A 15,074-nucleotide genomic window follows, 5' to 3' on the forward strand; every position below is an offset into this window, starting at 1 on the left:
CCCTCCCTCCGACATTCCTTTATCTTACATCGGCGCATCCCGCCTCGGAAAAAGACAAACGCTGTCGAAAGTTCGTGGCGGGTTCCGAAGCGTCCCGCTTGTTCTCAGGGGCTGCAACAACTACAAGTCGACGCAACATCTCCACTCTCAACTTTTGCTCTTCAGACTGCCGAAGCTTCGTGTACACATTCGACGCCCCCCCCCCCCCCCTCAGATTTTACAAAGGCGTTGCCGATTGCCGTAAAGTCGGTGGCGTACGTTCTGCTTTCGTTCAACGCTGAGCTCATTAAAACGGGCCAAATGTGTTTCTCTCTCGCACACTTGCACACACTTGCACACGGTGGCACACGGTGGCACACAGTGGCGCACAGTGGCACACGGCGGCAGTGTCTGTGCCTGGAAAATGACAATGTGGGATGCAAAGATTGCGTCCAGAGAGCACGGCGCCGGGAACAATGAGGGGCGGGATGGGATGGGATGGGACGGGATGGGATGGGGGGGGCGCTAGCGGTTTGGGGGAATGCGTGGGGGTGGCGGGGGACAAAGCAGGTGGTCCTGGTAATTGCCTGGGGAATATAATGAATGAGCCAAAGTGCGTCTGACGGAATAGGAAATCGTCTCTATCTCCTCATTCCGCCAGCTTCCATCCCTCCTCCATCCTGCCACCTCCCTCCCTCCCTCCCTCCCTCCCTCCTCTCATTATCTTCCACTCGCTCTCATCACGCTGCCCCCGCAACAGCACCCCCCCTCCACACACACACAGAGAGAGCTCTTATCCATCTCCCGTGCTCCCTTTTAACGTATCTCATAACCCCATCTTTTCCATGCTTCCCTCTCTCTCTCTCTCTCTCTCTCTCTCGCTCTCGCTCTGCCAACATTTTCTCTGTCTGCCGCCGGAATTAAACTCAAGCGAGCGGCGGCGCTCCGTCAACACGCCACACGCGACGCTTTTCACAATACCGCCCGTGCATGGTTCCGTTCGTCGGTGGAGGATTTAATGAGGTGTATCAAGCGGCGAGGCGAAAGATTGAAGAGAAAAGCGCTTCAAGGGAGAACGCAGGAGACGCGTCTCCACAACGTCGACACTCACGCCACCATGAGCGCGAAGGTCGGGCGGGTGGCCCAACGAACAAACGGTCGGTCGGTCGGTCGGTCATCCCGCCGAGCGGCCGGTGACAAAAACAATCGGCCGCAAGAAGCCGTGCCGTGCGCCAACAACTCCAGATGATTGAAATACGAGGCGCTCACTTGGTTTGGCCTTGCTTTGAACATTGCGCACATTTTCTGGCTTTCCACCGACCTTTCTGGTGTCAATCCGGATCCGCTGTGACCTCACTCCCAATTCCTTCTTCCGGCTAGCGCCGCATGCTCCTCCCTGATGAAAGACAACAGAACAGGGGTTACAGTTCTCTTGCCAATTATGATTCTGGAGTTTGCTTTTATCTAGCGGCTGGTTATTTCGGATTCTTTGTAGGACGAGCCGGGCGTCGACGAGGCCGCGGCCGGGCGACAAACGCGCAAACGGAGAAAAACCCGCCGTTTGGCAACATGTTCCGGCTGCCTCGCGTCAATCAAAGCCAGCCGGGGTCGGGGGGGATGTCGTCATGGCAACAAGATCTACCCACGCTAACCGCCGCCCCCGCACCGTGACCGCCGTGCGCGTGGGGCCGGCGTGGGTGGTCGCGCCTGCCCAGCCCGCAGCTAAGGTGAAAATCAGCTTTGGAAAAAAAATTGATCAGCTCACGTGTGACAAGCGCGCTGCGAAAGGCTAACTCATTAGTGTGCCCCGTCACAGCTGGAAAGGTGGCTGGCGACGGGGGGTGGGAGGGAGGCGGCGAGGCAGTGGGGGGGGGGGGCTCTCGGTGAACATTTTTTCTTCTCCCGTCTTCAGTCCGGGATTTAATTAAAGCAGTTGGAATGTCCGCAGGGTGATTCTCATCATGTCACCTCGTCTCTTTCTCCCGTCCTCCGGAGGTTAATATCCAACTCATCCAAAGCGCCGTGACACCCGACCGACCGACCGACCGACCGACCGACCTCCCCCGGTCTCGCCCCCACCACCACCCCAAATCCCTCGGGGCCCTTGTTAATAATGCAAGGCTTGCTTGTGGACACGGACCACGTTCAAGGCCCAAGTAGCTGGCTCGCCCTTCTTAGCTCGTGATTCAAAAGCGGTCAAGGTGCTCGCTTGCGCACAGCAGGAAAACATTCCTTTCCTTTCCTTTCCTTTCCTTTCCTTTCCTTTCCTTTCCTTTCCTTTCCTTTCCTTTCCTTTCCTTTCCTTTCCTTTCCTTTCCTTTCCTTTCCTTCACAACCGGCTCCAAACACAACAGGTGAACGGATGAGAACCCGGTGGAAAAGCACGCGCTGAGCTGAAGGCAAAAGGCAGCCAAGCCTCCACCATCAAGTAAGCTCGTCAGCAGCGTGCGCGCTCGCTAACGAAGACGGCGACAGAGACGAGTAGCAATTAAAGCTGTCAGCGAACGGCAGCGTTTTCCAGCGATTACGGGATCGGTGGGCGCAGCGGCACGCCAGCGACCTCGCGCGCGGCAATTAAAGGCGGACTTGAGCGAGGACGCCGCGCCACGCCGCAGCACGCCGCAGCACGCCGGCGTTTAGCAGAGGCTAAAACTCCCACCGCTGCCGATCGCAACGAAACGTTTACGTTTTCAAAATGTTTTTCCGGAATTTCACGAGCGCAGCAGACAAGTAAAGCTCTTTGACGCCGTCCACCAAAGGCCGGTGGAAATGAGGAGCAAAAGTTGATGATGCTCATTCCTGCCGCTGCCGCCGCCGCCGCCGGGGACGCAGTGGAAAAGGTGAAAAACAGTCGCAGGGGGACGAGGAGGAGTATCTGGGTCAGGTGAAGGAAGGGAGGGAGGGAGGGAGGAAAAGGAAGAGAAGAAAGAGAAGGAAATGAAGAAGCCAAGGCGGAGCGATGCTGAGTCAAGATGAAAGCTGGCTCTTCTGGGAAGCCCATAATGGTGACCCGTGCATTTCCTTTCCCTTTCAACTTTGATTTGATTTCACTCTGTACTTTTTCAAACGTACGTGTGGCGTCGGGCGCTCGCCGGCCAAACGCCTTTGGAGCGCCGATCGATACCGCAACGGCCTCTCAATGGCGGCGACACGCGCTTGGCTCGGGGGGGGGGGGACTGCTCGGGATAAACGACGGCAAACAAAAGGGGACGTGGCGCTGATGAAGGCTAAGGCGCTGAAAGGCCGGGAGCGGCCGAGAGCGGCCGAGCGCTTGGGAACCTTCTCGCTGGCTCGCTGGCTCCCTCCCTCGTCTCCATGGAAACACACGCCGGCCAAGAACACTTTCTCACTTCCAAAAGTAAACGCTTGGAAGCGCAACTTGTCCTTCGCTCAGCCAGAGCCTGGCGGGCGCCGTCCGCATCTCGCCCGGGCTAGCGCAAGTTGCAATAGTTAGCACCCGGCGGTCACGTCTCTCGGCCGCCGGCAGCATCGGGGGCAGCCAATCGGAACGCCTCCCTCCACACATGGCGGATCACGGCGCCCGCCGTCTGGCCTGGCCGCTCGCTCGCTCGCTCGCTCGCCAATGCCGGACAGAGCCTGGGTCCCCATCCCGCTAAAGCGCTCCCGTCGACTCCTTCATCAGCGGCTATCTCTTCTCATTTTTCCACCTGTGCGCTTTTGCACTTATTGCCAGATAGCAGCAGAAATGGACTGGCTCGCGCCGCTACCCTCTGTCCAATGCCCCAATGTGTGTGCGTGTGTGTGCGTGCGTGCGTGCGGGGCACGCCGCGCACAACACAAGCCGGGCCGCGGAGCAAATGAATCCGCGGGAACGTCGGAGGGCCGCCGCCGCCGCCGCCAGGCTTGTCTTACATTCAGCCGTCAGCGCTTCACCTTGAGACGCACTTAAATCCGCCACGCAAGCCGTAAATTGCTTTTTGCAAATGGCGACGCTGCCTCTAGACCCCCCCCCCCCTCGCGGTAAATACCATGTCAATGGCGCTGTTAATAATCCTTTTGTTGGCTTGACCATGAGCTCTGCGCTGCCGCCTGTTTGCTTGATTCAATTACGGCGCTTGGGGGAGTGCGCCGGATGTTAATGGCATTCAAATTGATCATCGCCACATGTCGGCGTGCCCGTGCGGCCCACCGGAGAGTTGCACTAATGAAAAGATGAGCTCGGCCCAAACGCCAGCCGCCGCTGCCGCGCAGGCGACGGACGCCACAATTGCACTGTTCCAACAGAGTCAGAAAGGTGGCGTACCTGCGGAGGTCAAACTTTTGCACAGACGTTAGCAAGGAAGCGCCAGGAATACCCAAGTAAGCAACTCTGGTGGCTTTCATTAGCGCTAATGGCCCTCCGCTTCCTCGGCGGGACGTCGCCATAAAACCAAACTGTTGCCAAACTGCATTCCCGCTTAGCGCTCTGGCGCTAATGGCGCTAACTCTTCGTCAGCACGGCTCCGCACCGGCAACGCCACTGGGGTGCCGCGCCAGGTGACGTTTGGCGTAGGGGAGAGATTAGGCGCGGCTTCCTTAAATGCGGCTAATCAGGTGGCGCTCATGTGACGTGAGCGATGGCGCCGCCGCCGCCGTCTCATAAAGCGCTTTTACGTGACGCGCCGCTCGATGATAGCAATATTGCGGCGTTTATGAGAAAATAATGATTTCTTCACGCAATTTATGAGCGGCAGGCAGGCAGGCAGGCAGGCAGGAAGGCAGGCAGGCAAGAGGAGCGAAGGAAAGGAGAGGGGCCGCAGGGAGGGGAGGGGGGGGGCTTAATGCGAGCCACATCAGCATGAGAGGAGGAGAAGGAGAAAATGAGCATGAAGAAGAAGAAGAGGAAAAGCTGACTTTAATTTGTTTTCTCCTCCGGGGAGCAACAGACGTCTGCCATATTAGGCCGCGTAGTCCATCTTGTGAGCCGAGAATGGACCAATTAGTGCTGCCGGAGCAAAAGCAAACAAAAGACTCAAAGACCATCAAAGACAAACGTTCGCTCGTGCCCAGGCGCCGATCGATGGCGGAAGGGGTCGGTACGGGGGGGAGGGGTCAGCGTCAAGCGCCACCAAACACGCAAAAGTGCCAAACTCGGGGCTCCGGCCGGCTCAGGTAGCAAATTTGGACGACGCCGTCTTCAGCGTGTGCTCGGCTAGCGGCCTGGAAGAAGTCTGCTAGCCTTTGCTCGCTCGGGGCCCATCTCCATGGAAACAAAGGACAGAATTGAAGGCCGTGGCGACTCACGTGGCCTTTGGCGGCCGCCTTCCAATTTGGACGCAGTTGCTGCGGGCGGCCTGACTTTTGCCTTCACTTCCCGCTTAAACTATGCGAGCGACTCGGGAGATTGTGTTCAAATCACTCATCCTTTCCGCCCGTCTCTCTCTTTTGGGTCGTTTTGAGACGATGCTGCGAATCAAAGGTTCATTAAGCCCGATGATAATGGTGATAATAACAATCATCATTTCAAAGCATCACTGAGCGGCGCGATGAATGGGAGAGCGAGCCATCCGCACCTGTCCGACATGGTCCGGGGGCCGAAGGGCCTCTCGGGGGCCGAAGGGCCTCTCGGGGGCTTCGCACAAGTGACGCGCTCTCCCGCGGCCGACAGGAAAAACACAATAAAGTGCGCTCATCTTTTATGCATGACTCTCTCCGGCGCTCGCTGGCTCGGCGCGCCGTATCAATCATCGCGGCGACACTGCGGGGCGGCACGGCAGGCGAGAAATAGACACGGTTGTGCAACAAAGCAAAATGAAGACCCCCTTTCTCTCCCCCCCCTCCTCCCACTTACTTAGCGTTCAATTGCGTCTGCCCTCCCTCCCGAGCGCCCCCTCCTGGCAGCAAAACACAAACGACGGCGAGTCCAAGTCACCTGCCGTTAGCGTGTGGCTAACGTGTAAACCGAACCTAACCTAAAAGATATTTCAATATTTGATATTTCGGCGGCGGAGCGGCGTGGTATTCTTCTCTGGAGACTTTTCGCGGGTTGACAAACGCACTTTCCAAATTTCAGGTTGCAAAGTTGAAGAGAGCAGATTTTTTTTCTTCTTCCAAAGCTCAACAGGTAAGCGAGTCTTCCCTTCATCCTGACATCAACAAAGCGCTTTGCGGCGTACGACGGCCCGAAAACTTCCAAGGCGGTCATTACGCCGACGTTTGCCTCTCGGCGACGCAATGGCTCATTCAAACGCTTTTAAAACGCTCGACACCTTTTCAGCGGGGAAAGGGTGGCGGCAAAAAGCTGGGACGACGCCGAGGCGGGCTGGCGGGCGGGCGGGCGGACGAGCGGGGGTCCACTCCAGCTAATAACACTGGAATGAGAGTGACATTTTCAGACACACTTGACTGACGTGAAGGCCAAGAAGAAAAGTGGAGGCGGGGCGGGCCACTTAAGCGCTTTTTTGAGGGGGGGGGGAAATGGTATTGGTAGTTAAATATATATATATATATATTTATTTTATTTTTTCTGTTGTTGTTTTTGTCATCTCCGTCTCCTGCATAATTATGAAAAAAAAAAAGTCTTTGTTCTTTATGAAACTCACGGCTTGCTATTTTTAACCGCAATCAAGCGCATATTAATGTTTGCACTCCTCGCTCTCGTATTCCCGCTCGCTACTTTTTGGCATCAATTGTTCCTCACGCCACGCCATCTAATTCCTCCTCTTCGAGAAATATCCATCCCGCCGGAATGTGGCGGATTAAAAAAAACCACGGGAGAGGCAAATGTCACGGTGGCGGCGGCGGAGGTGGCGGGACACTAATAACGCTATGCAAATAGCAATTAGCTCAACCAATAAGCTGCGAGTCAATAGGAGAGCCCCGGCAGGAATACGCCAGCTGCCGAGTGCAAAGTTCACGCCCGGATCGGAGAACCGGGCCAATCGGGGACACCGTCCAGACGCGCGGCCGGGCCGGGCCGGACCGGAGCGGTCGGTCGGTCAGTCGGTCGCAAACGGGTCCAAACGGGTAGAACCAAATGCTAGTCACCGGTGGGGGGCTGGGGCAATGCAATCAAATGAAATGAAAGCGTTTGGCAATTCCCTGCCAGTGTTGGAGGCAATGACGGACGGCAAAGGCCAACAGTGCGTTTTTTTTTTTTTTTTTTTTTCTTTCCCCGCTCCACACCTAAGCCGTCATTCCTGATTGTTCCAAAGTGACATGCGGCGCCCGGATTGTGCCATCACTTGTCTGCGCTCACAATAACGCTGCTCCCTCCCTCCCTCCCTCCCCTCTCGCTCATCTTCCCGTCCATCTTGCAGCTTCTCCATTCAGCCGCCTGTCTCGGGCTGCTCCCCATTTGTCCCAATTTGACACCGCCGATTGTTTGATGGGCAAGAGCGCACTAACCGGTGGGATTCCCACAACGCCATTATCGAGATCCAAGCAAAAAAATGCATTTTGGGATCTCAGCTCGGATCCCGTCGAGTCGAGCCGACGCGGAAGGCGTCGCCCCGCCGGGCGTCCGATCGGATCGGCCGACGCGAAAGGAGCGGCGTCGCGAACGGGGAGCGCCGAGGGATTTATTGCCGATTGGTCTTTCGAGCCGCCTCTGAGGTGACGACGAGTGCACTTGTCGAGGCTCCTTAGCAGGAGGAAGCCGCAAACAAACACATTGAAGGAGCCTCTCATTGTCTTCTAGGCTTCCTGCACAAATATCAATGATCCCAAATATTAAGGCCATAACTCCGATGAAGATGCATTCATTCTTTGCGCTTCCAATCAAAGTGGCTTCCTTCCGGTAGATCTGATATATCATAAATCAATATGGAGACCATAGATCCCAGCCAGCACGTTGCTGATCCATAAAATGCGTTTCCCTTCTTGTCGCTCTCTTGCTAAATGTCACCCAAGGAAGCAGAATGCGCGGCGGCCATGACGCCGCGGCGCCATCGACTGCATGGGCGTGTCGAGGACCCCGGGAGGGCCGTTAAACGCCGGAAAATAATTGATGGCGTGGGCTTGCCCTTTTACCTTTGTTCTTAATGCAGCCAGCCGATCCATACAACTAAGTGGCCGTGCAGCGGTGCACTTTAACGCCTCGCGCTCGCCACGGGCAAAACGCTCTTGCCGCTCGCAGAGGATGCGGCCTTTGGGAATCTTAACCCCGCCCGAGCCCCGCTTTTGTACAACGGCCAATTTGCTCTAAAAGCAGCCTCAAGTTGACAAAAGGCTGGCTTGCGGACGGAGAGGAAAGCGTGGCCGAGTTCCTCAGGAATGTATTCCAGCTCCACTACTACGTCTTCCATTTCGCGCAATGGCAGACGCTATCGGGACGCACTGCTTTTTTTCTCATTGTAATCGTGATGATGATTCGCCGCCCAACATCCGGAGAGACACTTTGCTTTTTCATCGGAATGTTTTAACATGAAGGTAAAAATCAAACGGTTTTATTAGGGAATTGCAAGTTGACGTGTTCAGGAATTTCGCCAAGACCTTCTTGAAAAGGTGATGTATGCCAACCGTTCGTTCACATAAGTGTCAAACTACACTCAAAGATGAGTGCGGTGGCACTTCCATCCCAAGAAATTTGGATCTGCTAAGGCTGCGGCGAAGAAACACATTTCCCTCTGGACCCATTCTCGCTCATCGCTGCCTCCCTCCCTCCCTCCCTCCCTCCCTCCCTCCCTCCCTCCCTCCCTCCCGCTCTCCCTCCGTCCCTCACTCCCTCCCTCCCTCTCCCCCCGCCGGAAGAATTACAAAGCTGGCCGAGGTTGGAGAGTTTCCTCGGCGCTTTCTCGACGTGCCGTCCGTCTGTCCGTCCGCCCGTCCGTCCGTCCGTCAGCCGGCTGTCGGCTTGTGATGACACCTGTCTGCCACCTCCTGTATAATTCATTCTTCTACCCACTGAGCCTCGTGACTCACTGCGCCGGGAATAGCCGCACTCGCAAGACACTTTGTCACCCGGTGAATGAGAAGAAGAAGAAGAAGAAGAATCTCTTCATTGTTGTTTTAAGCGCGACTAGCATATTGACGTCCGAGATGAGCGTTCCTTCCGCTGCCGTCTTCATTAGCACCAATCTGACGGCGCGCCAGATCGTCCTTATTGAGCAGGTAGTTTTCCATCCAATTGGAGGAATCCCGCTCCCCCCCCTCCCCCCCGATAACATTGCTGCAACCAAAAGGCGGGAACAACGCGAGCCTTTACCGCGTCCATGTTCGTAAAAGGTCGCGCAGAAATGAAAAACAGCAGCCTCGCCAGACACTTGACGGCGCCGCTCGTCTAATGACCGATGTCTTTGTGACCGTCGGCGGCCCCTCGCAATTGCCCTGTGCCTAATATAGTGTCCGAAGAGAGCGCGGCGGGAGGGAGGGAACAACGGGCGGGCATCCGAAGGTTTTGCGAGGCACTTGAACGGCAAAGCGTTTGTGCCTTGAAGCGCTTTCACTCGGCCGAGCAGATAATTTGATTTCGGAGCTGGCGAGCGGAAGCAGAAATACGCCGCTAATGCACTCACTGGCGGCTTGGGCTCAGCTAATAAACCGCCAACCTCAACACTACATTAGATGACGTGGGGGGGGGGGGGGGGGGGGGGGGGGGATTTTGTTTGTATGTGTTGCTGCGCTGCGAGTCTTCAAGTACATGTCTGATTGTTGTCATATGAGTCAGTTTGTTTTTTAATTTCACAAGTGTGACACTTGAGAGGGCAAATTGTGCTCGCGCAAATCCAGCCTGATGTTGAATGTTTGATGGGGTTGGCAGCGTTTGCGCATATTCCCCGCACATTCCCAGTCCAAACATTTACCTTGGGCTCCAATAGGGATTTGATTAGCTATACGCACGCATGCACGCACACACCAGTGTGAAGCCTTCCAAGTCGCCTCCATCTTGCTTAGCACGGAGGCTAACGTGACAGGCCTAAGTAGGTTAGCGGGGAAGATGATCCAATTAGAGCGCGGCAATAAACAACCCCAGACTCCCCCCCCAGCCCGGCGGGCCCGCCGCCGCCTCGCCCCGGTCGCCGGCTGCGAAACCGGACCCGTCCAATCAGTATCCATAAAGCTCGCCTGCACCGCCACTAGCCGCTAAAGCTAATATTTCCGTCAGACGAGACGGGAGGAAGCGGTAGCGTGACGCTCCGAATGAATTTCGCCATCGCCGAGAGTCAGAGATGCCGGTTTGAGCTCGGGGGCCCCGTCCGTCACGTCGCCACTATTAGCGCAAAGACGTATTAGCACATTAGCAGGAATAGCTCATGATGTGTTGGACGTGGGCTAAGTGGGCCATTACGGCGCTTATGCTGATGGCTTCCGTGTCTGGGCGACATTTGTTAGTTAGTAAAAAATGATTGGTTCCAAACTTTATGGAGGGAAATGAAAGCCGCCGCGCGGACGAGAAGCGTCGCCAGGGAGAAGAGCCCGACGCTTAACTGCTTATGGCTGACGAATACATCAATTCACACCAATTAGCAATTTTTGCGTGCTATCTGGAAGGGTTAGCACAAAAAAGGAAAAAAAAAAAGGATTTGCACAAAACTTTCCAAAACAGGCCAAGTTCCGGGAGGGCGGCGCTCGCTTCTGATCGCGCTAATCAATGAGTTCGTCACGCTAATCAGGTGGCGGACATTTCAAGAGGACTCCTGATTTGCAAGTGTGGACAAAAATGGAATTCTCTAATCTGGCAAGATGGACCCGTGTCCATCACCAATGACATGCGGGTCCGCTCTTAAACGTGCTTACTTGTTGTCAGCGTGACACAAAAGGCTCCTTTTGCGAATTGGAACGGAATTTTGGGAAAAGCCGGTCAACGTGACAAACAAGGCGCAACACAGCTCGACTCCTATCCGTCCATTGTCGTCATCTCGGATCCTGAGGGGCATTCCTAAAATTGCTTTGTAATACCTACAAAGTATGGTTGAAACGCAAAGAACGACTGTAATGGTAATTAATGACGGGAATAAAGTCTGGCGGCTCTACAAAGAAGCCAACCGGCATTTGTCGATATTGCAAAGCAGTGCATTTTCCCCTCACAATTAGCCAAACTTGCGGTTGTTTACTCGGGAATCGCTCCTTACCCCAAAACAATAACGAGCTTTTGCCGAGTCGGCATAAATCCAGTCACTTCCTGAAAGCTTTGCATTTTCCAACTTTTGCTTCTCGTAAACATCGTTAGCAACGTTTGTGTGCGTGTGAAACTTTGACTCGCGTGCTAGCAATGCTCGCCAAGATGACCCAAACTGTACGGATCATGTCAAAAGATGTTGACTCTAAAGCTGTCGCTTTCCGTTGGCGTCATCAGAGAGAATCTAACATAACCTGCAGGAAATAATACTAGGCTGCCTTTGAAATAGTTTGACAGCTTCGAACTAAAAGGTGTGCCACCATCTAAAGGTAAAGACCCAATGATTGTCTCACACACACACACACACACACACACACACACACACACACACACACACACACACACACACACACACAACTGGGTGTGGCCGCCGACCGTGCAATCGCATGTGACATAAGCAAGCGGCAGAACATAATTGAGCTTATAAGTGTCAAGCCAAAAGCAGCAAATTCGCAAGACTGCGGCCTGGGGGGCATAAGAAGTGGTCTGGCGTGATTTCTAATTGTATAGGTTATCCTACATGAATGCTAACGAAGCTAGCCATTAGCTTCCTGTTGCAGCGGGACTTGTGAAGGCGTTTTATTATCTGGTGTGGAACAGATGTCACCTGACGGCTGAGCTTTAGTCAGGCGCTTAAACGGGCTTCTTGTCAGCGTTGTTGTTGCTGAAATGGGAAACCTTAATTCACTTGCTTAAATCCCCCCCTCAGCGTTCCCGGGATCGATAGCGCACACTCCGGAAATCGGTAAATCAAGCGGCGGGCGCCGGCCGGCGGCTTTTTTTTTTTCCCCGAGACAGTCGTCTCCGTAAGAGGACGGGAAGCCGGTCGGCATCAAAAAAAAAGTGCCCGACGGGTCCGCCGAGCGAGCGCGGATTAGCGGCGAAAGTGGATTAGCCGGGAGGGACTGTCGGGATACGCCGGGCAGGTCTTTAGCAAAGCCGGGCCACATCTGGCGGACTCTACCATTCCGCCAGACGGCCTTGACGGAGGTTGACGAGTCGCCGGCCAAAGACGATCACGACTCTGGCGATCGGTGCGTTGCTTTAGTATTCCAAAGTATTCTGATCATTGATTGGAGACTGGAAGCGTGAACACCAATCCATCCAAAGCCTGGGAATCTTCCTCGATGCTAACGCACGATACGATCATGTTTTCTTTTTGACATTTTCCGCGGCCTTCGTCAACACTGTTGTCTAGCGCCCCCCCCGAGCACGCAAAGTCTTTGGACTCTGGATTTGCCCATTTTGGCTGGCCCTCTCTCACCAGCAAAGTGTTTGACAGTTGGACATAGCCGACGTGACAGGTGGCGACGGGAGAACGGCGGCGGGGCGCTAAGCCCGAGAGACAGATGGAGCGCCGAGCTCTCGGCGGGGAGACAAACAGTCGACTCCATAGCGCCGCTCCATCGTCAACAAAGGCGAGCGAGATGACGGCGAGCGGGCACTTTGTGCAAACTTGGATTCTTTGCGGCAAGGACGCTTTACTTGGATGATAGCTTTTGCATCAAACGTCAACTGCGCTGTCCTCAATGGTGCTAAGGTGGCTTTCCCGCTGTTCCACTCCAGCTACTTTCAAAGGCACAACTGGCAATTTGTTTGGTGTCATAACACAGCGACACTTTGTTCCCAGTGGGGGTTTCGAGCTCTGCTAAAAGTAGTCGATGGCTACGTAGCTTAGCGTGAAAGCTTTCGGCAATGACCATTTTTCCACGTATAAAGAAAGACTAACCAGAAAGAGTAACCACGCGGCGGGCGGGCGGGCGCAAGCCATCCCGAGCGGCTTTCTGACGCTCGCCGCCCGAGCAGTCGATGCGCGAGTCGCGAGGTGCGGCGCCGAGTGGGCTTAGCGAGGCAATAAAAGCATTGATTGACGATCAATAACGACAAGCGCTCCCGTGATTGGTGTCATTGTTTGGACAAACTGCAAAAGCACACAAACGCACTGGGGGGGGGGGTTCTCGTTTCAGTCACACCTTCTCCCGCTGGCCATCAAATGTGAGCGGTGCAAGAGCCACAAGAGCTAATAATACTCGTCGTCATACTAATTGAGATTTTTGATTTTATTGTTATTCTCACAAAGTTGTTTGAGGCGTCGGAACGTCGATGTTCCAGCGAGGTCCCTCAAACAAACGAGCGCCCTCTTCGCCGACGTGGAAATGCCAAAGCAAAGGGGCGGACAGAAGCGGCCGGACGGAGGACGGAAACAATAAAAGGCCAGAAGAGACAAAAGGCGTGGGCATGCTAATTAAAGGGGAAATGTCATTAATTAGCAAACAGGCCCAGCTGTGGCGCTCTTTAAAGCTTTGCCGCATCAAATATGGATGACACGTGGGAATGATCTCATTAGCGCCATGGATCTGAGGCCCCCCGTCCAAATGCCACCCGGCAGGACGCTGGGGCTAAAACAACAACAACAACAACATCGACTAAGGCTCGTATCTCAATACTTCCTCTCTCAAGTCAAAGCGAGGAATTGGCAAAACGTTTCCGGCGAGGCCTCGGCCTCGTCGTTTGGCCGTAACGCAACAATCGATGAGACAAAACGCAGCCGAGAGCGAGCGAGCCAGCGAGCCAGCCAGCGCGCTGTTTATTGATGTTTTGAGCATTCTGCTCTGGGCGAGCCGGCCAGCGAGTGAACCGAGCGACAAGCGTGCGGAGGGAGGGTGTCGCGGGAGCCCCGCTGCATTCTGGGAAAGGCTTTTGTCTACTCGCAAGCTCGGTCACTCCATCGATCCCCCCCGTCGCTTCTCTGGCCCTCGCCCCCTCCCACGCTCTGGGCCGCTTCCTCTCAGTTGCCGCCGCCGCCGCCGCCGCCATGTGCGTGGGCGACGCACTTTGCCGCTATTTGAGCACAAACGCTTTTTTTTTTGCAACAAACGGGGAAAAAAGAAAAACAAAAAGAGTGCAGCACATGAAAATGCTCAGCGCTGCATTATGGTGCTCTTCTTTTGTCCGCCCGGAAGACGGCAAAATGTGCACAGTATTCAAATAGTATCATGGCGTTTGCATCCCGAGAAGCGCGTCATAAATTCATTTCTGTTCCCCTGAAAATTGCTTATTCAAATTAAAACAAAGAACACAAGACAAAAATATTATAACTGTGGTAAAGAGAAATTTTGCACGAGTTTACAAACAAACGAATAAAGGCACACGCTTAGGCGGCTAATTGGCTAAGGGTGTAATTACCAGACAGCTGCTCTCGTACCCATGCTAGCACCCCCCTCAAGAAAAAAAAAACAACAACAGGTGAATAAAAAGCTAGCAAAAGCTCTCACAAACTGTGCTGACGTAGGAAGAAAAGTACTTTGGAGGAAAAAACCAACAACAACTTTGGTACAGAAGTTGTCAATGGACACCTTAAGCAAATGTTAAAATAATGTAGGAAAGAGCGCCTTGTGCTTTCCTGAAATTGTAGCTCACAAAGCAAAACTAAACAAATCAATGAATGACCCATGTCGACATCCCTGAAAAAGTCTCTTGACACTTTGTTAAAAAGTCATCACGGGAGCAGCTCCAGAGCATTTTGCTCCATACGATGGGCATGCCAAAAGCAGCCGTGCCGAGACGCCGGCTAATCCGGCTCATTTGATAAAAATCTCATTGCGGCCGGCTGAGGCCCGGCCGAGGACGCATCGGACAGATCTGACTCCGCTCCGCCGAGACCCGTCAATGCTATCGGCAGCGTCGCGGAAACCGCTCAGGAAATAAATCCTCTGTGGATGGAGGGGGGGGGGCGGCTCGAGGGAGGCTACTCCGGACGCTACATCGGCCCCTTCTGAGGGGAGGGGGGGGGGGACTCGGCTGGACAGACGGGAGCGCCTCCAAGGCACCCCGAGCCGATCAATTCTTATCGGAAGGAGGAGGTAATTACATTTCATTAGCTCCCCGCGCTAATCCGCGCCGGCTGATGGGAATAGCGAGTCCGAGACAAAAGACGCTGAGAGACGGGAGGGGGAGGCTGGACGGAACGCTGAGACCAAATAACACTCTTAAGCCTTGCTTTTGAAGATCCCAATCAAAGTCCGCCCATGGCACG

At 54.5% G+C, this 15,074-nt stretch overlaps 1 protein-coding gene across 4 annotated transcripts in view; it reads right to left on the reverse strand.

Annotated features, from left to right (window-relative positions):
• The window catches only part of LOC148378967 (CUGBP Elav-like family member 2), an 86,236-nt gene that overhangs the window by 47,918 nt on the left and 23,244 nt on the right, over positions 1-15,074 (reverse strand). For 3 of the 4 annotated variants that reach the window (XM_088367218.1, XM_088367215.1, XM_088367220.1), the window contains exon 4: positions 1,301-1,375. The exons of the other annotated variant lie outside the window; for it this stretch is intronic. The gene's annotated coding sequence lies outside the window, so the exon portion shown is untranslated. The remainder of the gene's footprint in view (positions 1-1,300; positions 1,376-15,074) is intronic. 4 annotated transcript variants of the gene reach the window in all.

The sequence above is a fragment of the Syngnathus floridae genome, chromosome 22, assembly GCF_059516105.1.
Source record: "Syngnathus floridae isolate MCC-2025c chromosome 22, RoL_Sflo_1.0, whole genome shotgun sequence".
NCBI classification, from domain to species: domain Eukaryota; kingdom Metazoa; phylum Chordata; class Actinopteri; order Syngnathiformes; family Syngnathidae; genus Syngnathus; species Syngnathus floridae.